The sequence below is a fragment of the Pelophylax lessonae genome (assembly GCF_965119305.1).
Source record: "Pelophylax lessonae genome assembly, chromosome: 2".
In the NCBI taxonomy this organism is placed as follows: domain Eukaryota; kingdom Metazoa; phylum Chordata; class Amphibia; order Anura; family Ranidae; genus Pelophylax; species Pelophylax lessonae.
Genome location: NC_138769.1, coordinates 510,234,006 through 510,261,409, shown reverse-complemented (window position 1 = coordinate 510,261,409; position 27,404 = coordinate 510,234,006).

Genomic DNA, 27,404 nt, shown 5'->3' with positions numbered 1-27,404 from the left:
GCAAAAAGCAAGCAAGTCAAGTCGAGTCCCTGCTAGAAGTCAAGCAAGTCAAGTCAAGTCATTTATTTTGGTCAAGTCACAAATCAAGTCAAAATACTGATCCACCCCAATTTTCACCTTTAAATCAGGTAAAAGTCAGTGGTCAGGAAAGGTTTTGTTTTATTTTCAACATTAACAAAACTGCTTAGTGCTTTTTTCTTGGCATATTAAAGAAACACTTTAAATGCCCAAACAGCTCAAAATCCTTCGTCCGGTCATGTTTCAACACCACAGTCACTAAAAACATGTTAAGTATTTCCATTGTTAAACAGCCAGTGTCCTAAAAATCAGAACACACTGAGGTGTTTTAAGTGACTGTGGTGTCAGAAACATAACAGCACATTCATTGTGCTTTAACATATCTTGAGAAAATGCAAATATTTAATAACTTAAAAAAGTAAAGTCATTTTGAGTCATATGTCTCAAGTCAAAGTCAAGTCTCAAGTCATGAATACCAAGTCAAAGTCAAGTTGAGTCTTTTATTAATTTTAGTCAAGCAAGTCTCAAGTCCTCAAACTGGTGACTTAAGTCAAGTCATGTGACTCCAGTCCCCCACCTCTGTTGGTCACAACGTATCGGCCGATATTTTGTAAATTTAAAATTTTGAAAAATGAAGACAATTTTTCACACAAATCTGGTACTGAACATGTTAATTTTTGTTTAATGCTTAATGGCTGGCTTGCTGGCACCCTGTGGTGGGTGGCTGGCTGGCACAGGGGCTGTGGGTGGCTGGCTGGTACAGGGCCTGTGGGTGGCTGGCTGGTACAGTGTCTGTGGCTGGCTGGAACAAAGCCTGTGGGTGGCTGGCTGTCTGGCACCCTGTCTGTGGGTGGCTGGCTGTCTGGCACCCTGTGGTGGGTGGCTGGCTGTCTGACACCCTGTGGTGGGTGGCTGGCTGGCACCCTGTGGTGGGTGGCTGGCTGGCACAGGGGCTGTGGGTGGCTGGCTGTCTGGCACCCTGTGGTGGGTGGCTGGCTGTCTGGCACCCTGTGGTGGGTGGCTGGCTGTCTGGCACCGGGCTGCTGTGGGTGGGTGTATGGCTGTAATAGCCCAGACTCCAGACGAGGCTGTCCAAGGCGTGGGAGGCGGCCTAAAAAGGCAGAATGACGTCACAAAAATAGCGGCAATATCAGGCAGTTCCGGGGCCGATACCGATATATGGGGGAAAGTGCATATCGGCCCGATATATCGACCTTGCTGATAATCGGTCTATCCCTAATAAATATACAAACCCAAATCCAAAAAAGTTGGGACACTACAAATTGTGAGTAAAAAAGGAATGGTCTAATTTACAAATCTCAATCTTATATTTTATTCACATTATAATATAGATAACATATCAAATGTTGAAAGTGAGACATTTTGAAATGTCATGCCAAATATTGGCTCATTTTGGATTTCATGAGAGCTACACATTCCAAAAAAGTTGGGACAGGTAGCAATAAGAGGCCAGAAAAGTTAAATGTACATATAAGGAACAGCTGGAGGACCAATTTGCAAACTATTAGGTCAACTGGCAACAGGATTGGGTATAAAAAGATACTCTCAGAGTGGCAGTGTCTCTCAGAAGTCAAGATGGGCAGAGGATCACCAATGGAGTTTGAAGTTATCATCATCTACAGTACATAATATCATCCAAAGATTCAGAGAATCTGGAACAATCTCTGTGCGTAAGGGTCAAGGCCTGAAAACCATACTGGATGCCTGTGATCTTCGGGCCCTTAGACGGCACTGCATCATATACAGGAATGCTACTGTAATGGAAATCGCAACATGGGCTCAGGAATACTTCCAGAAAACATTGTCAGTGAACACAATCGACCGTGCCATTCGCCGTTGCCGTCTAAAACTCGACAGGCCAAAAAAGAAGCCAAATCTAAACATGATCCAAAAGCGCAGGTGTTTTCTCTGGGCCAAGGCTAATTTAAAATGGACTGTGGCAAAGTGGAAAACTGTTCTGTGGTCAGACAAATCAAAATTTGAAGTTCTTTTTGGAAAACTGGGACGCCATGTCATTCGGACTAAAGAGGGTAAGGACAACCCAAGTTGTTATCAGCGCTCAGTTCAGATGCCTGCATCTCTGATTGTATGGGGTCGCATGAGTGCATGTGGCATGGGCAGCTTACACATCTGGAAAGGCACCATCAATGCCGAAAGGTATATCCAAGTTCTAGAACAACATATGCTCCCATCCAGATGTCTTCTCTTTCAGGGAAGACCTTGCATTTTCCAACATGACAATGCCAGACCACATACTGCATCAATTACAACATCATGGCTGCGTAGAAGAAGGATCCGGGTACTGAAATGGCCAGCCTGCAGTCCAGATCTTTCACCCATAGAAAACATTTAGCGCATCATAAAGAGGAAGATGCGACAAAGAAGACCTAAGACAGTTGAGCAACTAGAAGCCTGTATTAGACAAGAATGGGGCAACATTCCTATTCCTAAACTTGAGCAACTTGTCTCCTCAGTTCCCTGACGTTTGCAGACTGTTATAAAAAGAAGAGGGGATGCCACACAGTGGTAAACATGGCCTTGTCCCAACTTTTTTGAGATGTGTTGATGCCATGAAATTTAAAATCAACTTATTTTTCCCTTAAAATTATACATTTTCTCAGTTTAAACATTTGATATGTCATCTATGTTGTATTCTGAATAAAATATTGAAATTTGAAACTTCCACATCATTGCATTCTGTTTTTATTCACAATTTGTACAGTGTCCCAACTTTTTGGGAATCGGGTATATATATATATATATATATATATATATATATATATATATATATATATATATATCCTTATTCAGGAAATCCAAAAGAGCATCATGTCCATGTGCTTGTTACCAAGCACTAATTATCAGAGCTTGGTAACAAGCACATGATGGACATGATGCTGACTGAATAATACCAGAACTTTGAACTAAAAAATATAAAACATCAAAGAGCATGCCACTTTTTCCAACAAAATCGGGATAGTTAAAATGCTGGTGACTGTGGTACATTGGTAGCTCCTTTTCTGGCAAAGAATACCAAATTACCAAAGACAAGTTAAAAAAGGTATTTTGCTGCTTTCAGTCATATCAAGAAGTTTTCAAGTTGTGAACGATTGTGTTAGTACTTTTTTCATGGGGAACACACAGGAATCTAGTCATTCTTGTCTGTGTTATGGTGTGCAGCAAAGAGGAAGCAAACACTAATGTATATGGCAGTAAGTAGTGCAAGGTAGTGAGATGAGAAAGTTACAGGGTAAGTACAGGGTCATGCTGGGGGGTACAGAGGTATGCTGGGGGGATGTAAAGAGAGGTGTGCTCTCAGGGCCTAGGTGTCAGGGATAATCTTCCGCTGGAGAATAGGCTGTGTGGAAGCCATGCCCCTTTCGACATGTCAGTGCATCTTTTTTTTTGTTTTTATCTCATCTAATAAAAGTGATTTATTGCACAAAGATGGTTGTACTTTTCAGTTTTCGTAGCAAGCTATGAACCAGATAGGAATGGGGAGAGGATCCCTGTGTCCTGTGATGTTCTCCAAGTAAAGGATTTTACAGGTAAACAAATAATTTCCGATTTCTTTACCATACATCCCAGGACACAGGGTATCTTGATATCCATTACAATAGGGAAGTCCCAAAGCACTGAATTTGAGGGGAGGGCCACACAACAAGCCAAGATCCCTAAAAAAATAAATCAAAACAGGTTAGCAGCCTGCAAAACACATTGACCAAAGAAAGCATCTTCAGTGGTTCTAACATCCACGTGGCAAATCTAATAGTGTGAACCTAACATCAGTTAACAGCTTTACATACTTGAGATACCAAAGCCTGGTGAAAAATAGCCCAGGAAGCACCAACACTGATAGAACAAGCAATTATTAAAAACTGTGGAATTCCAAAACTTCCAATCTGAAAGGCAAACCAGAAAAAATAATCTTTGGTGTCAGAAGGACTAAAGGGATATCTCCTAAAAATTTGATTTCTACAGCACAGAAAGTACCAAGTTAAGGTACCACTGAGTTAATAGTCTCAACAGGTAGAACAATATGCATGACTTTCTTGCACAAGGCGCACACCAAAGAATGTGAAGCATTTGGCATCTGAAACAAGACTGCTATGGCTGAAATCTGACCTTTTAATTGTACACAAGTTTTAACCCTGATCAACTCCAGATTGGAGAAAAGCCAGGATGTGCCCCACAATGTACAGCTTCACACCAGGCAAAACAAGACTTACAAGTCCTGTGTTAAACCTTTTTTGAAGTCACCTTCCTAGCGTTAAAAAGGGTGGGAATGACTGAATCAGAGACTTCCTTTTCTCCCAGGACCCTGGTTGCAACAGCCATGCCAGCAACTGCAAAGAAGGATGAAAGATTGGACCTTGTGAATAAATGCCCATGGGCCATCCTCAGCTGGTGTAAAACCCCCCTCTCTGCTCTAGGTAATCAGTTTAGTAGCAAGCAGTATTAAAACTCCTTAGAGGGGTGGGTGCTGTGTCCGTTGAACTTGAGAGAAATGGATTTTATGGTAAGTACAAAAATCCCAAATTCTCTTTCGTTCATCGATGGACACAGCACCCCATAAATCTTAACTACCAGGACATCCATATGGAGTGCCAAAAGGAAAAGGAGGGGTGGGGAAAAAACCCAAGGCTAAACATAAGAGCCCTTAACCAGGACACGGGAGCCCAGTCTGAAAAATAAAGGTTTAACCACTTGCCGGCCACCCGCCGCATATATACTGCAACGGCCTGGCTCGGCTGCGCGAATTGACGTATGGGCATGTCAGTTCACCGGAATGGTGCTGGGGGCGAGCTTGCGCCGCCGCCCACATGCTCCTGCTGATCAATGGGACCGGCGGCCGCGATTGTTTCACGATTTCCACTGCCTGATGAAGGGATTTGGGACTCCTCCCCTGTAAGATCCAATCTTGTCTGCGGTTGTCGAGACATGGCTTGCTGACAATTACAGTAGGAACTTTTGTCAAAACAGTGGTCTAAGTCAGCCAAAAGGGCACTGTGCAAAACACAGTGCCCAAAGACCAGCCTACGCCCCAGTTGGCTGCTTATCCTAGAAGGGGAGAAGGTTATGCCCCCAAAGGAGAACTTCTGCCTTCAGTCTCCTGCCCGTGACCCACCACCCCTACAATGCAACCACTGTGTGTGCTCCCACATAAACTGCCCTGTTGCTACCTCTCAGCAAGATTCTCAAAGATGGCAGCTGCCAGTATGCTCCACTGCACACTACTCATGATGTCATTGTTCTTACTTTGCATGCATGCGATAATGACCAACCCCTGAATGCAGGGGTGGACTGACAACTCATGGGGCCCCCGGGCAATCAGAGATCATGGGGCCCCCTGTGTCCACACTCAAGCCACACAAAGCCCCATCTACAAATTGCAGCTCAGCCACATAGAGTGGGCATTTAAATATCTACCACAGCATAGCCTGCATGGAAGTTCCTGGCTTCTTTCTGTAGTGTGTAGCCTCTAATGGGGCCCCCTACTGAATGCCAAAAGCAGAGAAAATGCTAAACCCTCAACAATACGTATTAAGAGATTGCTAAACATTACTAAAGTGCTAACAGGCTTGTTAGAATAAAAAGGTGGATTTCACAAGCAAGTCCTGTTCCCTACCAGGTGTCCTGGGGGGTGTTGTAAAGTACCCATAGAGTAGGATAAGCCAATAAGACAGGCGACAGCAGGGGACTACTGCCTGGCCACTCACCATTCCAAGCTTTAGAACCACCCGCCGCAGGCCACAAAGGCCTTCAAGGACTGGATTCCTCAGCTGGGGACCACTGCCTTGGACCTGTATAGCACCCTGCTGGTCTGCAAGGCAATATATCATTGCACAAGGTCCCATTACTCAGAGTCCATTGCCAACTGGCAACATTACAGGTTATCCTTGCATGCCTAGTACAGGGTCTGGGTACCATTCTTCTGAGCATCATAAGCTATAGACAAAGGATCTGGAACAGCCAGTTTGCTAACTCCAGATGGAATTCTTGAGAAACTGGCTATTTTCATGCAGAGATATGAGATATGACCATCACCTAAGACACTAGCAGAAAAAACTGAAACCTTGCCTAGCTGGAAGGGGTTTAGCTTGAGAGAGGATGTGTTATTTTTATTTTTTTGCCAATGTCCAATCATCTAAAGGTAGCAGCATAACCCCATTGTAATGCATATGAAGATATCCTGTGTTCTGGGATGTACAATGTATGGCTGGACATGCACTTTAAAATGACGGTGCACAGTTATTAACCGGCCTCTCCTTGATTCGGGTGGACATCATATAACGCTCTCCTGGATCAAGCAGCAGGGCGAGCTGTCACCGACTGCTTCTCACTGGAACCATGTGATCGCTGCAACCAATCACAGCAGGTCACATAATAGTTTTAAACAATGGATGGCTTCCTTTAAAGCCATCTATTGTGTACAGTTGTGTTGCTAGCTGTGATTGGTCACAGAGATCACATGGCCCATCTGTGCCATGCTGTGGCCAGCTGTGGCCAATTACAGCTAATCACAACAAAAACTGGATGAATCGATTTAATTCAGTAAAATGCTTGCTTATAGCAACGAAATTCATTGCTATATGCAAACACGTAAGAAAAACGAAAACCCCCCCCCCCCCAAATTTCTGATCACTTCCCCAAAGTAGTACAATGTTACTATGTAACATTGTATTGCTCTCGTCAAAGTGTGTTTAACCACCTCCCACCCGGCCACTGTACATATACGGCCGGGTGGGAGTCTCGTCCTTCTGATCAGACGTTCCCGAACGTCCTGCAGAAGGAGCGAGATCTCGACGCTGCGGGCACGCACAGCGGCACAACCTCGATGTGCCTGTGTACCTCGGACACACAGCAACAAGTTTTGGCAGGAGGGCCCTGTGATTGGCTCTCCTGATCACATGACGGCTGTGTCTAATCACAGCCATCATGTAATGTAAATACCCCTGATGTAACGGCTTTGATCTCTTCTCCTCACACAGATCCTGTCAGTGAGGAGAAGAAGAGATCTGTGCTGCAGCCAGGGGAACAGTGAGTTTGAAGCATTTTTTTTGCTAATTACTCACTGATCACGGGGGGGGGGGTCTGTGCTGGTAATCAGAACATTGATTACCAGTGCAGACCCGGGGGGGGGGGTGCCACTAGAGCCACCAGGGATGCCCACCCATGTCCACCAGGAATGCCCAACATGGCCACCAGGGATGGCACTAAGGGCTCAGAGAGCCTGCCAGTGGTGCCCTCCCTATCAGTGCTGCCCACCATTGCCATCTATCAGTGCTGCACACCAATGCCCATTATTGCCATCTATCAGTGCTGCCCACCAGTGCCCATTATTGCCCACCAGTGCTGCCTATCAGTGCCGCCTATCAGTGCCACCTATCAGTGCCCACCAATGCTGCATATCAGTGCTACCTATCAGTTCCACATATCAGTGCTGCATATCAGTGCCACCCCCCATCCGTGTCTCCTCATCAGTGCCTGTCAGTGCAGGAATAAAAAGGAATCTATTTGCACAATTTTATAACAAACAAAAAAACTTTTTTTCAAATATTTTGTTTTTTTTTATTTGTGCACCAAAAAAGAAAAAACCTTGCGGTGATCAAATACCACCAAAAGAAAGCTCTATTTGTGGGGAAAAAAATGACATAAATTTGGTTTAGGTATAGTGTTGCATTACCGCTCAATTGTCATTCAAAATGCAAACAGCGCTAAAAACTGAAAATTGGCCTGGGCAGGAAGGGGGTATAACTGTCCTGTATGGAAGTGGTTAAAACAAAACAAAAAGGTATTCATTTTTTTCCCTGTACTGTTACCAGTTAGTGTCCCTGATCACTGTCATACCTGTTATATGACAATGCTATACTGAACTGGTGACAGTATGTAAAAAAAAAAAAAAAATTCCCATTTTCCAAAACATTATGACAAAAAATGGCAACTTCAAACATCTCGCCATGCCTCTTACTAAATACCGTGTACGGTCTACATTCCAGAAGGGAGACTTTTGGTGGATATCTGTACAGTCCTGACATTTGTGGGCTGTCAGGACATCAGGATTGATCAATTTTCAGATATATACTGTACTTTGTGGACTGTATAACTTTCCAACAGACTAAATAAAATACACTGATTTGGTTTATTTTCACCAAAGAAATGTAGCAATATACATTTTGGCATAAATTCATGAAGAAAGATCATTTATTTGCAAAATTTTATTACAGAAACAATTATTTTTCAAAATTGTCTGTATTTTTTTGTTTATTTAGCAAAAAAAAAAAAAACCCCAGTTGTGAATAAATATCACCCAAAGAAAGCTCTAATTGTGTGAAAAAAATTATAAAAAATGGCATATAGATACAGTGTTGCATGACCGCGCAATTGTCAAAGTGTGACAGCGATGAAAGCTGAAAATTGGCCTGGGCAGGAAGGGGATAAAAGTTTATGGTATTGAAGTAGTTAAGCGCATTTTGTGTTTACAAAGACTGTGTGTATGTAGCTGTGTACACAGCAAGTAGGCTCAGGTTCTATTTAACACTATTCCTTTAAGCCCCTACCTCTGTGATGTAGTGTGGCCACACCCACAACAATTTACGACAACACAATTTTTCATTGTGTAGCAAGGGCAGTGCTGAGTCTTTCACTTCTTGATCCCCCCCCCCCCCACATAAGCACAGTCAGCGTTGATGGGAGAATGCCTCCCGTGTTCTGCTAGTGGGGGGCATGGGGAGCCTTCCAGGCCATCAGAACACAATGATTACAGGCTGGTTGTACCAAAGTCAGTCGATGGCTTGACTTGGGTACAATCAGCCTGCCCATACATGGACCAAATCTTGGCCAGTCCCTACTGAACCAAACAAATTTAGATCCATGTATGGCCAGGTTTAGCTACTTTAGTGTTTTTTATAGTTAAACGAGTTGTAAAGGTAAAAAGGTTTTTTTATCTTAATGCATTCCACGCATTAAGATAAAAAGCCTTCTGAGTGCAGCAGCCTACCCCCAGCACCCCCTAATACTTACCTGAGCCCCATCTCTGTCCAGCGATGTCCACGAGTCCCTCGGCCACCCAGGACTCTCCCTCCTGATTGGCAGAGACACAGCAGGGGCGCCATTGGCGCCCGCGGCTGGCAATCAAAGTCAGTTAGCCAATCAGGAGAGAGAGGGGGCAGGGCTGAACGGCAGCTCCGTGTCTGAATTGACACACAGAGCTGCAGCTTGGTTTGAGTGTCCTCATAGCAAGCGGTTTGCTAAGGGTGTACTTGTCAGGAGGGAGGGGCTAGGAGAGCCAAAAAGGGACCCAAGAAGAGAAGGATCCTGGCTACCCTGTGCAAATCCACTTTCGGGGCGACCTGTGAAGACGCGTGCACCGCGACTTCGGCACGACTTACACAGACTTCATAAAATTAATGTCTATGCAAGTCGCTCCCAGGTCGCCCCAAAGTAGTACAGGATCCTTTTTCTAAGTCGGAGCGACTTGTGTCGCTCCTATTAGAACCGTTCCTGTACTACCCTATGGGACGCGACGGTGCGTGACTTGTCAGGCTGACCAAGTTGCCTGACAATTCGGACTAGTGTGAATGGACACTTACAGGTTTGTTATTTATTTTTTTCAAACGAGACTTTACAATCACTTTAATGTCTGCTGTCATCCTTCAAAATCATGGGATCAGTGTTTACATGTTTACTTTTACTAGCGTGTTTTCTTTACTTTTGTTTTTCTTTAGTACAATACTTAGGCTCCGTTCACATCTAGGCGTTTTGGGGCGTTTTTGGGGCGTTTTTCTGCTCTAGGATCAGCTCTCAAAACGCCCAACAAGACAAATCCTATTCATTTCAATGGCCCCTGTTCACATCTGAGCGTTTTGACGCTGTATACAAAACGCCCAACGCTCAAAAAAGTACATGAGCTTCTTTTTGGGCAGATTACAGGCGTTTTCCATTGATCTCTATTCAATCTAAAAACGCCTGCACAAAAATCGCGGTAAAAATCGCGGTAAAATCGCGGTAAAAAACGCCGCAAAAATCGCGGTAAAATCGCGGTAAAAAACGCGCGAAAAACGCTACGCTCAGGTGTGAATGTAGCCTAAAACTTTCCTATATTTGTATAGGTTAACAATACATCTCTTTTGTAGAGCTATGAAGTCATCCACATGCAACCTCTGCCAGTCAAATGAAGTTTTGCATTTATTCAGAAAATACAAAGATTCCTGTGAATGGCTGAGCATTGCTCAGCTCAATACGATTTTGTTACAGGAGAGGGACAAGAAGTCTCTGCTTGGCTGCCAGTACACAGCGCTGTATACTGTATGTACAGTGCTTCGAAAAAGTATTCATACCTCGTGAAATTTTCCACATTTTGTCACAATACAACCAAAAATGTAGATGTATTTTATTGGGATTTTAAGTGATAGACCAACATAAAGTGTGAAGGTGGAAGGAAAATGATAAATGGTATTCCAAATTTTTTACAAATAAGTATCTGAAAAGTATGGAGTACATTTGTATTACTCTGATACCCCTAACTAAAATCTAGAGGAACCGATTGTCTTCAGAAGCCACCTAATTAGTAAATAGAATCCCTGTGTGTGTAATTTAATCTCAGTATAAATACAGCTGTTCTTTGAAGCCCTCAGAGGTTTGTTAGAGAACCTTAGTGAACAAACCACATCATAAAGGACAAGGAACACACTAGACAGGTCAGGGATAAAGTTGTGGAGAAGTTTTAAGCAGGGTTAGGTTATTAAAAAAAAAAAAATATCCCAAGCTTTGAACATCTCACAGAGCGCACTCTTTAATCCATAACCCAAAAATGGAAAGAGTATGGCACAACTGCAAACCTACCAAGACATGGCCGTCCACCTAAACTGACAGGCCTGTCAAAGAGAGCAATAATCAGAGAAGCAGCCAAGAGGCCCATGGTAATTCTGGAGGAGCAGCAGAGATCCACAGCTCAGGTGGGAGAATCTTTCCACAGGACAACTGTTAGTGATGCACTCCACAAATCTGGCCTTTATGGAAGAGGGGCAAGAAGAAAGTCATTGTTAAAAGAAAGCCATAAGAAGTCCCGTTTGCAGTTTGCAAGAAGCCATCTGGGGCACACAGCAAACATGTGGCAGAAGGTGCTCTGGTCAGATGAGACCAAAATTTAATTTTTTTCGGCTTAAAAGCAAAATGCTATGTATGTCGGAAAACTAACACTGCACATCACCCTGAACACACCACTCCCACCGTGAAACATGGTGGTGGCAGCATCATGTTGTGGGGATGCTTTTCTTTAGCAGGGACAGGGAAGCTGGTCAGAGTTGATGGGAAGATAAATGGAGCCAAATACAGGGCAATCTTAAAAGAAACCCCATTGGAGTCTGCAAAAGACTTGAGACTGGGGCAAAGATCAGCCAGAACTACAAAGGAATGGTTTTGATCAAAGCATATTCATGTGTTAGAATGGCCCAGTCAAAGTCCAGACCTAAATCCAATTGAGAATCTATGGCATGTCTTGAAAATTGCTGTTCACAGATGCTCTCCATCCAAATCTGACAGAGCTTGAGATAATCTGCAAAGAAGAATGGGCAAAAATGTCACTCTCTAGGTGTGCAAAGCTGGTAGACATACCCAAAAAGACTTGCAGCTGTAATTGCAGCAAAAGGTGGTTCTACAAAGTATTGAAGGGGGGAGGGGTGAATACAAATGCGCGCCACACTTTTCAGATATTTCTAAAAATCATAATTTTCCTTCCACTTCACAATTCTGTGCCACTTTGTGTTGATTATCACATAAAATCCCAATAAAATACATTTACGTTTTTGGTTGTAACATGACAAAATGTGGAAAATTTCAAGGAGATATGAATACTTTTTCAAGGCACTGTAGCTGAGGTTACATACAAGGTTATACAGCACACACAGCTGCAGCATCTTAGTAAAGTCAATAGTCTGTTAAAACTTCACTAAAAGCTGGAGATCAGCTCTAAGTTTCATCAAAGTATGTTTGATCTGAGTAACAGATGGAATCATGATAAAAGGGTGCCACCTAGTGGTTGACTACAAATCAACGTGTTTCAGACACAACTGATGTTTGCAAAGGGCTGCTGGCATCACAACAAAGTCACAGAGGCCTATTTTTAACCAGTCAAAAATTGATACTTTAACCATTTTTAAGGCAAATTTTAACTTTGACATGTACTGTATCTTTAAAGCTGCTCTAAGCAAATTTTCTGCTCTTTTTCAGCATATCTTAATGTAAGAGAATCCAGCAAAATACATTTTGTAAATAGATTTTTTAAATCATATTAAGAATTAACATGTTTTCATTGGATATTTTGATATATACACCACACTAAACCTAGAATAATCGGTTTCAGTAGGAAACGGAAGAAGGAAATTTCCTTAAGGTGGTGTAATAAATCTACCAAAGGCTACTCCATTCACCCACATTTGGACTGGAAATAATTTGATAGAGACCCATGCCTTGGGTCTTTTGAATTCCAAGTATGGATATTTTTAACCACTTGACCTTTGTTAGTGGTATTTGATTACCACATTTTTGTGCTATAAACAAATACAGACAATAGATATACACCCACTCTCAGCTATAGGTACTCCGTTTTTTTTCTGCCTAGTTCCTTGCTGGGATCTCTGGTCCTGGCAATTTTTTTATTTAAATTGAATTTTTTTCCTCTTATTATTTTGTTCCTGTGAGAACTACAATCAAGTGCCGGACTGGGCGACGAACTGGATAATTTAGATCGTTAGGGTCCCCCCTAAGTCATGCCAGCAAGCGCGTGCAGACCGCAGCTTTGCACTAGGTCGGCCGCGACATAGCCCCACTGGACAGGGGGCTGGCCTATGAGTTAAACGTCTCACGAAGACACATACAAACTGGCTTCGGCTTGAGTCGCAGCATTTTCTCCTGGCCGACAGCACCCACATTACAATGGAGTGGTGAACTGTCCGGAGCAGTGCCCACCCTGTTCCTGGTGTGGTAAGTAGCTGTCCCCCCCACTACCCCTGGAGGGTTTTGGGGTAGACGTGGGCCCCTCACTGGGATGGTCAGACCCCCCCGGCTTCCCCTCCCCCCCGCACCTCTAAAAATGTGGTCACCGTGGGTCTTTCGCCCCCCCCCCCCCCACTGGGTGAGGTGATGAGCTGGCTTCACCACATGCTCTTGAGGGGGGTTGGTTGTAGTTGCTGCTGACCAGTTTTTCCCGGGTGCACAACGGGGGGGGGGGGGGGTTGAGCAGGGTTCCTTGCCACCTGAGGGTTGGTGACTTGGGCAGGGATGTCCTCTGGGCTCCCTGCGGTGGTTGTTGGGCTGGGGGAGCGGATGTTTTTACCATGCGCAGGTGCGCACCTCGCATGCTCGTATCCAGACAAAAATTTAGGCCGCGGCTTTGCAGCCTACTCATCGGAACCTATGAGAGGCAGCCCCTGTGAGGATGGCTGAAGCCACTGCCTCCCGTTTGGGCATCTGCCTTCCCCTCCACTGGGGCTCGCCTCCTGGTGGCCAGGTGCCCTCAAAAATTTGGGCCGCAGTCTGCGGCCTACTAGGCTATGCGACTGTGTCGGGCGCCGCCATTGGTGCATGTAGCTGAAGCTCCCACTCTTCCTTTGGGCATTTGCTGGGCTGAGGATCTGTACAATTGTGGCTGGGCCGCCACAAAAATTTAGGTCGCGGCTTGCGGCCTGCTAGGCCATAGGGTCAGCTTGGCGCCTCCCTTGAACCAGGTGGCGCTGTTGGGGCACTTCATTTTTAAAGACAGTTTAGCCAGCATTATTGTGTGGGGCACCTGCCTTGTGTTAGCGAGGGTACCTTGCCTTCGCGTCCGCATCACGGCGGGTGACCCCCTTTCAAAGGGGCTCTATGTCCTCTATGGTGGGAGACCCCTTAGTTTTTTTGCGGGTCCAATAGGTGGTCCATTTGTGGACCCTTGGCCGGCATCCCCTTTGCGGGATCGCAGTCGGCGGCCTCCCCTGATTGTTATGTTTTCGGGGTGAGCTCAGTACATAGCGACACTAATAGGTTTGCGTCCACGCACCCTGAGTGCTCAGATAGTGAGGATGATTCCTCTGCTCCTTTAGCCGTGCTTAAATAGGCGCTGGTGGATGCACTCTGTCAGTGCATGAAACTTTAAAAATGGAGGTTGCGGCTGTTGCTGCGTCAGAGGCACGGGTTACCTTTGGCACCCACAGACCCTCCGAAGTGACAAGGGTGTTCCTCTTTTCGCTTACCTTGACAACATTGTCACAGAACAAGGGTTGTCCAAAATGCAGTGGCTGCTAGGCGTTTTTTGTTTGCGGTATCCTTACGAGGATTTACTGCGTAAAAGGAGGACGGTCCCACCTGTAGTGGACTCGCCGGTTTCCAAGTCAAATTGAGTTACCTTCATCCTGGTTGAGGAGTCCCCGACCTTTACAGGTCCAGCTAATAAGAGGGCGGATGCTCTGGTCTGCCATATGTGCGCTATGGCTGGTTCGGCAATTAGGCCGGTAATTACTACTGCCCTGGTGTCGCAAACTCTGAGTGGGTTAAGCTTATATGCTGGGACCTGGAGGGAGAATAGCTTTCCCCTGTCTTTGTGGAGCTGGCAGATCAGTCGATCCAGGGGCTACAGTTTATCTGTGATGCCTCTTTGGACGTGGCTCCTTTGATTTCTAGGCTGTCTGTATCAGCAGTAGTACTTCAGGGTACAGTCTGACTGAAATGCTGGTCTGCAGACTAGACTTCTAAGAAGGCCTTTATCTGATCTCTCTCATGTAGGGGATTGCCTGTTTGGAGCTTCCTTGGATGACATCATTAAGGGTCTCACGGGGGGGGGGGGGGGGGGGGAGAGTACTCTTCTTCCGCAGGCTACCAAGGGCAAGGAGTCCCATCGTAGATGTGGGCCATTCTCCTCAGCTCCTAAGCGACCTCTTCGTCTCTCAAGACAAGGGATCAAAAGTCAGGGCCTCCACCAGAGGTTCCAAGAGGAACTGGTCTGGCCCTGCGGTCAAGGCTGCCTCTGCATGAAGGGGTGCCCTCACTGGGGTGGGGGGACATCTTTGCTGGTTTCCGGATCCATGGACCTCCCTGGTACAGGACAAGTGGGTCCACAAAGTTATTTGATCAGGCTATGAGATCGAGTTCGTTCTTGTCCGCCAGAAAGGTTTTTTCCCTTCCAACCTACATTTCTCCCCAGATCACTTATGGGGTCTCCTTGGGGCAGTGCAAGACTTGTTTTTTCAAGGGGTGATTGTTCCGGTTCTAACTTAGGAACATTTTCAAGGGTTTTTTATTCAAACTTCTTTACAGTCCCCAGAAAGGAAGGCAAGGTACGTCCAATTCTGGACCTCCAAGCGCTAAGCTGCTTTGTGCGAGTACAGAAGATCCGCGTTCACATGGTAGTGGCATCCCTACATCAGGGGGATTTCTTCTCGCCTTTATCGACATCAAGGACACCTACCTGCACATTCTAATATGTGCTGGTCGCTAGCGCTTTCCATGGTCGAGGGGCATTATCAGTTTGTGGCGCTGACCTTTGGTCTCACCTCCGCACCTCAGATCTTCACAGGAGTGTTGGCCCCGGTGCTGGCATTCAGTCAGCAGGGGATCACGGTACTGGGGTACCTGGACGATCTCCCTTCTACAAGCGGAGTCTCCGACTGCTCTGATGGATTACTGGAGTTTGCTCTGCGAACTTTGAGGGAGTTTGGTGGGATTCTCAACATTAAGGAGTCTGCTTTGGTTCTATTCACAAAAAATGGCCTATTTGGGTCTGACTCTGGACTTGGCCTTAACGTTTCTTCCTTGGGAAAAACTCCAGACATTGCAGGAGGCAATTCAGCTTCTGTTGTTCAGCAGATAGTCATCTCTCCAGGCTTGCATGCGTGTGCTGGGCCTGATGGTGTCCACCCTCAAGGCGGTCCGTTTGCACAGTTCCAAACAAGAACTCTGCTGAAGAGATTCTGGTGAAATGGATCAAGGATCCAGTCTCTAGAGGTGGCTTCGCTTTCTGGCACTTTGACAGGGAAAATGCTTCTCCTCCTGTACTGGACAGTTGTCTCTGCAGATGCAAGCCTGTCCGGGTGGGGAGGCATCCTCAGCAGACGCGCTCAGGGGGTCTGGACTTTGGCAGAGCCCAGCTTGCCGATTAGTATACTGGAACTCCGAGCGATTGCCTGGCTCATTGGACAGTCATCTTCAGGGGTGTCTGGTACAAATTCTTTCGGACAATGCCACGCCCGTGGTCTATGTAAGCGGCTCGGTAAGTAGCCAGCATTCTAAAGTGGGCTGGCTGATTCGTTCTAGCCCTCTCAAACTTCTGCCACAACTCCTGTGCAGGATTCAAGCAGAAGGGATTCCGGTCATTCTAGTGGCTCCAGACTGGACTCGCTGGTCTTGGTATAAAAAGATAAAATAAAATCGGCGCTCAATTGATCCCCAATAAAACTAAATACGAGAATTCACTTATAAAACGCACATCCATAATAAATATCAAAATCGTGACATCAAATAAATAGTGATGTGATAAAGTGCATAAGTGCCAAAAGTGCATGAAAATGCATAAATAAGTGAAAGAAACCCAAAAAATATTAATAATAATAGCGAACTAATGTCACTGTGAAGGGAAAGTGACAGTGAGTAAAGTGCCAAGTGATGGTAGACTAAACAAAGTCACCAATACGATATAATCCAAAGTGGGAAGAAATTAGCATGAATGCACAGTGAGAAAAAGAAAAAATGACTGTAAATAAAAATAAGTAACTGTATAAATTGAATTGAACCAAAAAAACGGTATGATAAACCCAAATATTTCAAAAAGTGTAAGGGGCTAGGACGGACGGAGTGCTTCGCTGATTGCGAGACTGTCTGGCTGCATCGGTATAGGAGAATATACACAGCCACAGCGTCTCCTGCTTTGCCATCACGGCTTGGATTGCTTGATTGTACACTGCCTGCAAAAGGTGCATGGTTGCACCGTTAAATGTGAGTTTACATCGGTTCTTTTTTGTGTGAAATAAAGTATCTTAAAAGGTATAAGCACTATTGGAGATTTTATTTCTTGCATATCATGTGGGGACACCCTGTGCTGGAGTAAGAGGATGCGGATGGAGTAGTTTATCTGATCTTCGGTATAAGGGCGGACCTCTGAGCCACGGACCATTATATCACTGGGAAGGGCTATCCCTGCTTAGGAGCCCCAATTGATGTGCCTGGTCTAATCTTTCCTGAGGTGAGCGCCCACACACAAGGGGGGTTCACAGCGTTTGCAGGATCTGTGACATCCCAGTCACTCACAAGTCTGGGGAGCACCTGCCACCTACTGGTGGTTTTGAGCACAGCAAAAGTTTTTGTTATTTGCACAGATTCACTTTGGATTTGATTTTTTATTTTTATCTTTTGAACACTATATTACCATATTTAATTATTTATTTGGACACTATATGTAAGAGTGGTTGTATTTATGAATATTTGCATGTCATTTTATGAATTATTTGTAAAAGCTTTTATTAGTATTGGTTTATCACTGTGGTTTTATGTATTGAAGGAAATTGCACAGCATATGCACTTTTCATGTATAGGAACGTTTTTTGAGGATTTATTGAGAGCATCCCATTTATTATATTATTTATAACATTAAGTTTATTCACCAACATTTTTTATATTTGATATTGATTAATATTCACACACCAGACTTTTATTGAGGAAGGATAGCAGTGGTTGTACCAGCTTATGCATTAATTTATTATGAGTATTTATCATATAGATTTTTAATCTGCGCAACACAATTTTATAGATTTTTGCACTTTTTATGAGAAGTGAAGTGTTTGCGGCATTTTAAGAATCTAACAGGGACAGGTAGCTCGCAGGAATCCTTTGTTTTTTACTCTTTAAGAGCGTTTGTACCACTAGGTAGCAGGGTCTCCAATAGGATGGTGAACGGTCCTGTAGTGGCCCCTTTCAGATAGACTGCAGTGATCCTTTATGGTAACCAGCATCCGACATCAAGGGAGAAGGGATATCCTATATGGATTTCAGGCTTTGCAGCCCACTCTATGCTACTGATGTCAAAGTGGTTTATTCTGTCCCTGAGGGGCGGCGGCTTCTTCCTCCTAACCCCAGCTCCACTTCCTAGGTCTCCCTTACCTGCCTGGGCGCAACCTAACCCGACTATGGTCTTGGTATGTTGATCTGGTACGGTTGGTCACCGATGCTCCTTGGGGACTTCCTCTCAGGGAGGATTTGCTATCCCAAGGACCAATCTTCCATCCTGCTTTACAGTTGCTGGCTTTAACGGTTTGGCTGTTGAACACCAGGTGCTGAAGGATGGAGGTTTGTTTGAATCAGTGATTCCTACCCTGTTAAAAGCTAGGAAATCTGCCTCTAGGAAGATCTACCATTGTACATGGAAGACATGCATTGCGTGGTGTGAATCTCTTGGGGTTCATCCTCGCTCCTTCTTGGTGGATTGGACCTTAACCTTCCTTCAACGGGGGGTTGAACAGAAATTGTCCTTAAGTACCATCAAGGGCCAGGTATTGAGTTTTGGCAGTCTTTTTCCAATGACCTTTGGCCACACACTACCTAGTGCAGTGATGGCGAACCTTGGCACCCCAGATGTTTTGGAACTACATTTCCCATAATGCTCATGCACTCTGCAATGTAGTTGAACATCATGGGAAATGTAGTTCAAAAACATCTGGGGTGCCAAGGTTCACCATCACTGCCCTAGTGCATATATTTTCAGCAGGGTATCCGACTTTTGGTTTCTTCAGTGCGGGCTCCGTTGCCGCCCTGGAATCTTAATGTGGTGCTTTCAGCTCCACTAAAGCCTCTCTTTGAAAATATTCGGGAAATTTCCCTGCTCCAAAAGGTGGCCTTCTTTGGTGGCTTTCACCTCTGCATGCAGGGTATTGGAACGGACGGCATTATCCTCTCATTCACCTTATGGTGCTTCACAAGGATAAGGTGGTGCTTTGCCTCTGTCCATCATTCCTACCTAAGGTGGTCTCTGACTGTCATTTGAATGAAGACATGGTGTTGCCTTCCCTGTGTCCTAGTTCCAAACATCTGAAAAATAAAGTGCCTTGCAGGTCTTGGCTGTGGTTCAGGCAATTAGGGTGTACCTGGCAGCTACGGCGTCTGCGCTCATGGAAAGACCTCACAAAGATTTTTCCGCTTCTTCTGCGACCATTTCTAGATGGATCAGACGGTGGTTCGGCCTATTGCATCAGGTTCCTCCTTTCCCTGTTTAGGCGCAATCTACTAGGGCGCTTAGTGTCTCCTGGGCTTTCCGTCTTCAAGCATCGGTGATGCAGGTTTGCAAGGCGACAACCTGGTCGTCGGTGCACACTTTTAAAACGTTTTTTGTAAAGTGGTTGGGTTGGCATCTGTGGATGCTTCTTTTGGCAGCAGGGTTTTGCTGACTGCTGTTTAGAGGACCTGCTCCTCTTTGAGAGTGTATTGTTTTTCAGGTGAGCTCCAGTTGTTTATGGTTGAGCTCTATGTTACCTGGTTGGCTATGGTTAGCCTTGGGAATATATTATGATTTCCCACCCCTTATGTTTAAGATTGTTTGGGATGTCCCAATGGTTAAGAAGAATCAGGAGCTATGTCCGTCAATGAACAAAACAATTTTTGACTTGCCGTAAAATCAATTTCTGTGATGTTCATTGACAGACAGCACCCACCCCTCTGTGGAGCTGGCTTTCTTCTGACACTACTTGTAACAAAACAGTATAACCCAATGGTTAAGAAGAATCAGGAGCTGGGTTTGTTAATGAACATCAGAGAAATGGATTTTACGGTAAGTCAAAAATCACATTTTTTTAACTTACAGTAAAATCCATTTCTCTGATGTTCATTGACTGACAAAGCTCCTGATATTCATAACCATTGGTTATACTGCCCCCTACAGGAGTAGGACACTAGGCCGAAAACCATTCTGGCTACACCCATGGGCAGTCCCAGGGGGGGGGGGTATACTCCCTCTCTCTGCTGTAGCCACTTAGTGTTGTTACAAGCAGTGTCAGGAGAATTCTAACTCCACAGAGGGGTGGGTGCTGTGTCCGTCAATGAACATCAGAGAAATGGATTTTACAGTAAGTCAAAAATTCAATTTTCTCTTTCGTTCATTGACGGACACAGCTCCTTATATTCATAACCATTGGGATGTCCCAAAGCAGCGTTAAACATGAGGGGTGGGAATAAAAAAAAAAAAAAAAATTCTCAAGGCTACACATTAGCCAACCAGGTAACAGCAGCTCAGCCAAACAACTGAAGCCCACCTGAAAAAAAAAACACACCCTCTCAGAGGATCAGGTCCTCTTAAACAGCATTGTGAAGAGCGAGTAGTCATCATCCTCTATGGAGGAAAAAACGGAATTCCCATTATACAAAAGCCTGATCCATCTATTCAGTCAATGTAGTCTTTCCTACTATATACGGTAATCTAAATTTAGCAAATGGGATAAACATGCAATAAACTGAGCCATTATGTTCTGCGGAATAAAACGGAATTTTTGTAAAATCTTACCTGTAAAATTCCTTTCTCTGAGTCCTCCGACAGTCGCCTCCTCTTCATATTCGTCACTAATGGGGTTATTGACCTTTGCTCCGTAGGAGTGCTAGGCAACAGAATATATTAATATCAAAGCTTTTAGCATATCCCACCCCCAGGGGGTGGTCCCCTCAGTCAATACCTCCTTGCTTCCTGCATACCAACTCAGTTTCAGTAGAATAGCAGTAGAGTATACAAACAAACCCCAAAAGAGGGGCGGGGGCGGCGACTGTCGGAGGACTCAGAGAAAGGAATTTTACAGGTAAGATTTTACAAAAATTCCGTTTTCTCTTACGTCCTCCGACAGTCACCGCCTCTTCATATTCGTCACTAATGGGGACGTCCCAAAGCAGTGTAGACATGAGGGGTGGGAAAAAAGCAGCCGCGCCTAAAGCAACGCAATACCCACATCAGAGAAAGGAACCTTACCAAAGTAAGAGAACCAACTGGGCAACAGGAAAAAACGTGCTCAACAGGAGCAACAACCCAGGAAAAAACAAGTAACCTAGGGGTAAAAACACCCCAACAGCCAAGGGCCCAAATAAGGCACCGCCGCACTAAGGACTTTACGGCCAAAAGAAGCATCTGCCGATGCCCGAACATCCACTTTGTAAAATTTGGAGAAGGTGTGAACGGACGACCAAGTCGCCGCCTTACACACCTGGGCCACAGAAGCCCGATGATGACAGGCCCAAGACGTACTCAGAGATCTGGTAGAGTGCGCCTTCACAGGCACGGGAGGAACCTCAAAGCATAGGCCTGCTCAATGGTCTGTCTGATCCATTTGGCGATGGTAGAAGCCGACGCCGCCATGCCCTTCCGAGGTCCCTCAGGAAGGACAAAGAGAGAATCCGACTTGCGAAAGGATTTTGTCGATGACAGGTAAACCCTGATCGCCCTAACAACATCCAAGGAATGTAAAGCCACCTCCTTCAGATGCTTAGGCTTTGCGCAAAGCGAAGGCAAGACAATGTCCTCATTGAGGTGAAAATCAGAAATTCTTTTCGGAAGAAAAGATGGGTTAGGTCGCAAGACCACCTTATCCAAGTGAATCACCAAATACGGAGACTTACAGGACAAGGCCGCCAGCTCCGACACCCTGCGAGCCGAAGTAATCACCACTAAGAAGGCAACCTTCTTGGACAACAAAGACAACGAGATCTCCCTGATATATTCAAAAGGAGCATGTTGCAACACGGACAGAACAAGGTTCAAATCCCATGGAGGCATAGGCTCCCTCCTAGGAGGGACCAAATGTCGCACCCCTTGAACAAAGGTGCTAACCAAAGAGTGAAAAAGAACGGCCAGCGCAGAAATCTGACCCTTAATCGTGGCCAACGCCAAATGCTGGTCCACGCCCGTTTGAAGGAAAGCCAACACTCTCAATACCGAGTATGAGCGAGGGGAATACCCCCTGGACTCACACCAGGCAAAATACGCCTTCCAAGTACGGTAGTAAATCTTCCCTGAAGAGGCCTTCCTGGCCTTGATCAAAGTGGGAATGACCTCAGGGGAGAGACCCCTATCCTTCAGGACCTGGCTTTCAACAGCCAGGCCGTTAAAGCCAGCGACTGTAAAGCAGGATGGAATATCGGTCCTTGAGACAGGAGATCTTCTCAAAGTGGCAGACGCCACGGAGCGTCGACCGCCAGATTCACGAGGTCCGCGTACCAAGACCGGCGAGGCCAGTCCGGTGCCACCAGAATCACCGTTTTCGGTTCCGAGGCCAACCTGCGAAGGAACCTGGACAGCAGCTGAATCGGTGGAAAGGCATACATCAGGCGATACTGATGCCAGGACGTCACTAACGCGTCCGAGGCGTCTGCCCGAGGATCGCGCGTCCTTGCCACGAACCTTTCCACCTTGTGATTTAGACGAGACGCGAACAGGTCCACATCTGGGGACCCCCACTTCGCGCACAACATCTGGAAGACATCCGGGTGAAGGGACCATTCCCCCTGGTCCAGGGTCTGGCGGCTCAGATAATCCGCCTGCCAGTTTTCCACCCCCGGAATGTGAACTGCAGAAATTGCCGGGACGTGCGTCTCGGTCCAAGACAGAATGTCGGCTACTTCCCGAGCCGCCCGGGCACTCCTGGTGCCCCCTTGGTGGTTGATGTAGGCCACCGCTGTGGCATTGTCCGTCAGCACCCGAACTGGACGGCCCTGAAGCCTGTCCGTCCAACGCAGAAGGCAGAGATTTATCGCTCGCAATTCCAGAATGTTGATCGGAAGGGAGGATTCCTCCTCCGACCAAGTACCCTGGGCGGACAAAACGCCCAGAACACCACCCCAGCCCGACAGGCTGGCATCCGTGGTGATCACCGTCCATGACAAGGGACGAAAAGACTTGCCCCCCGACACCGCCGGGGACCGGAGCCACCACAAAAGACCCCTTCGGGTGTGGCGGTTAAACGAAATCCGCAGATCCAGAGATTGCGGATGCCCGTCCCACACGGCCAGAACCTCCGCCTGAAGCTCCTCGAAGGCCAAAACCATCAATCCCAGACACCTCATACACGTCCGGAGGGATGAGCACTGATTGTCCCTGAGGGACCTGACTTCGCACTGAAGTGTCCGAAGCTTGTCTTCCGGCAGGAAGACCTTCGCCTGAACAGAGTCCAGAATCATCCCCAGGTAGGGAAGACGAACCGACGGACAAAACGTTGATTTTGGAAAATTTATCGTCCAGCCGAATTCCTGCAGAGTCTGCATCGTGATGGACAGGTCGTTCACCAGACCCTGACTGGTCGCGGACCGAATCAGGATATCGTCCAGATACCCCAAGACAGAGATGCCCTGGGCTCTCAGTAAGGCCAGAACCGGCGCGAGCACCTTGGTGAAACCCCGCGGAGCCGAAGCGAGACCGAAGGGTAACGCCACTAATTGATAATGATCCTCCGCAATGGCAAATCGAAGGTACCTCTGGTGACCCTCGAAAATGGGGATGTGTAGGTACACATCCTTCAAGTTGGAGGCCATGAATTCCCCCAGAACCAGGGCAGCCACCACCGAGCGTAGGGATTCCATGCGAAACTTGCGAACCCGCACAAAGCGGTTCAGAGCTTTCAAGTCCAGAATCGGACGTACTTTGCCCTCCTTTCTGGGCACAGTGAACAGATTGGAATAGAACCCCTGAAATCTGTCCCGATGAGGCACCGGAACCACCACTCCCTGGGCCCGCAGGTCCCGCACCGCCAGGTGCAGATCCTGCAAGCGCTCCGGAGTCAGCTGAAGGTTTGAGGGGAAAAAATCTGCCCGCCGGCCGAGAGAGAAACTCGATCTTGTATCCAGATCGAACTATTTCCTGAACCCACCTGTCCCGAATGCGGTCCAGCCAGGGTTGAAGAAAACCAAGCAAACGTCCCCCCACTCCAGAAACGGGTGAGGGCGCCCCTTCAGGCCGCATTGTTATGGGCAGCGGATCCGGACTGGCCGGACTTCTGTTTACCCGCCCACGGCTTCTTCTGGGAGCCTTGGCCTTTGAAGGGCTTGCCCTTATAGCGCGACCGAAAGGCACGAAAGGACCCCTGAGAGGGCCTAAACGAAGCATTCTTCTTACCACGAACAAACTTAGCCTTGTGAGATTGGGGCAAGAGAGTGCTCTTACCCCCAGAAATACCCTTTATCAGAGTATCCAAAGATTCGCCAAAAAGGCGGGATCCCGCGTAGGGCAAATTTGCCAGAGTCTTGCGAGAAGATTTGTCAACCGACCAACATTTCAACCATATCAGGCGACGGTTCAAGACCGCCACACTAGAAAGGCCTAGCCGCCAAAGGGACTAAATAAATCCAAGTCCGCATCACACAAATACATGACACCCTGATGAATCTGATCCACCATAGCCAAAGTTGTCGGCGGGGCAGAGTCAGCCACCAGAGTGCGCTTGAGCACCTGCGTCCAATCCGCAATAGCCTGGGCTGCCATTATGGAAGCAAAAATAGGCTTCAGCATAGAGCCAGCAACCGTATAAGCATGACGGGCCAGAGATTCCAATCTCCTGTCCGTCGGGTCCCGAAACACCGGGGTATCCTCAGCAGGGATCGCAGTTGATTTATTCAAAATCGCCACCGCGTGATCCACCTGAGGCGGTACACACCAACGCTCATCAGTAGCCGGTGTAAAGGGATAACGCAGCTTGAACCTACTCGGCACAGCAAAAGGCTTCTTTATATTGTGCCATTGCTCATCAATCGCGCGCTGAAATTCCGTAGAGCAAGCAAAAACCTGCGAAGTTTTGCATTTTCTCTGCGTCCCATAAGAGGACATCAAAGCAGGAGGACATGGTTCATCCTGCAAATGCAGCGTTTGCTTGATAGAAGCAACCAACTCATCCATGAGTGCAAGCTCTTCAGACGAGCCAGGGGGAGAATTATCAACCCCTTCCACCTCAGCCTCCCCGTCAGACCCCACAAGGTCTAGGGATGAGTGAGACCCTGAGAAGGGCACTCCAGCCATAGCAGCCCCATCGCCCTCTGAATCAGAGGAAATAGACACCCTGGGCCGTTTTGTGGATCGATCAGCCACCAGCATCTGCACCTGAGCAGCTAAGTTTGCCACAATAGTGGCCAGATCAGCCCCCTCGGGGGAAGCAGCAGCCCCTTGGCCCCCCACCAAGGTGGGAGGAAACTTGCAATCCTGAGAATCCATGCCCCAGCAAATTAATTAATAAAGGGTACTGCCCCTTTAAGATCGCGGCAAGCGCTGCCCACCGCACCCACTGAACACACTGACCCCCACAGGGATAAGAAACTGGGCAAGGAATACAGGAAAAAAAGGAGATATACAACCTGGAGAGCTCACACAGGCTGCTGCACCGATCGCTGTCCCAGGGGAAAAGGAAGTGATGCAAGACTGACTGCCCCTATGAAGCCTCTGTAAGGCTACACAAACATGGCCGCTCGGCTGAGGACAAAACCCTGGGCAAAGAGAACATGGCGCTGACATGTGGGATCGATCGCCGCCCAAAATGGCGGCGTTTGGCGCCAAAAACGTGTGCAGTACCTCACAGGACCTGCCACCATAATTTGTGCCCCAGAAAAATGGCGGATCGCCGCACAGCATGTCTAAAATCCTGCTGCTTCATATGACACCCAGCAGAGCGGGAGAGCCCCGCCCTCACAGCCCACACACACAGGCAGCAAGTGCACACAGGAGCTGACAGGGAGCACAGCAGCCACACAGACATGCAGGGTCACACAGTCCCAGACTGACACCCAAAAAAGACAGGTCCCCACATAGAGATACACTTACCAGTCCGGATGGCGTGGGGAGCCTGCTCCAGCGACCAAACCGCAGTACTGAGGACAGGGAGTGTCGCAAGCATGACGCAGTGGAGTTGCGGTGCGAAACCGCAATGGCGTCCAGTGAGGTAGCCACCTCACCGATAGCATCCCTGCAGCGAACAGGGATGGGTCGTTCAATGTGCCAGGGCAAAACCTAAGCTGAACGCTCGATGGCAGGCTGGGAAGCCCCTGGCCCTGAGCCCTGGGATCCAGGGTGGCCAGACTGAGACCCAGCTCCGCACGATCATCTTCATCAGAAGAACTAACGCTGAAAATAAACAGCTAAGTAAAAGAAAGAGAAAAAACTTCAAATAAAATCAAAAAAAGAGAAAAGTGGCTGAGACTAAGAGCCCCAGCACAGGAACAGCCTGCACTCCTGAGCTAGGCATATGAAACTGAGTTAGTATGCAGGAAGCAAGGAGGTATTGACTGAGGGGACCACCCCCTGGGGGTGGGATATGCTAAAAGCTTTGATATTAATATATTCTGTTGCCTAGCACTCCTACGGAGCAAAGGTCAATAACCCCATTAGTGACGAATATGAAGAGGCGGCGACTGTCGGAGGACGTAAGAGAAAATGGAATTTAGGATCATAACACATTGCCTTTTTAAGCAATACTATAAATGACCCCACCTGGAAATCGCTATTTAAGGAAAGTAAGGAAGGGGCATTGTTATCCTGACGGAGATACAGTCAGGGTAGCTAAACGTACGTCGATAACATCACAGCCCGGTCCGTGATCAGCTGTGAGAGGTGATTGGGAGTTTGAAGGAGGAGATTGTTTCAGCCCAGCTGGCTATCGGCTAAGGAGCATAAGAGGAGATCGCCATCACTGCTAGCAGCCTGGTAAACTTCCAGATTCATGTGTTGAACTCTGATCTTTACTGTTGGAGGACCCTGCACTTCTTACCATCGGGATCCACAGTGCAGCTTGCCGTGTGTACCGGAGAGGGTGATAGGCAAGCAGTTAGCATGTGAAAGCACACTGGAGGACTATGTTTATCATACAACTGTGTTCCGCATCGCTGACCATTCTTAACACCAGTGAATTGTTACAGGCAAGTGGAGACCTTTTGATCTTCTGCAGGATTACCGGACAGTGCTGCTACTGTGAGAGTACCTTTACACTTACAAGTCTCCTATGATTGGACTTACTGGGATTTAGTGTCCTAGGACTCTATAGTTCAAACATTGTGCTGCCATCAATGGGCTTTCTTCTTCTCCTCCCCTCTCGTTCATTACATAAGGACTGGAATAAATTTCACTGCTGAGTGACTGGAGAAAATCCTCTCATGGGTCTGCTCTTGATTTAATGTCATGTCGGAGGTTATACTGAGAGGATAAAATATACATTTTATATGTGCTGTAATGGAAATTTGGCAACAGTACATGACTCTTTTTTTTGAAACAGGAATACCTCAAGGCTTTGTTTTGAATTTTATTTATACATGTACTTCTAATAGTCCTGACTGGATAAAGCCATTACCAGCTATCCTCCTCAACAATTATTTGTCCCTATAGTCTGTATCTGACTGCCGGA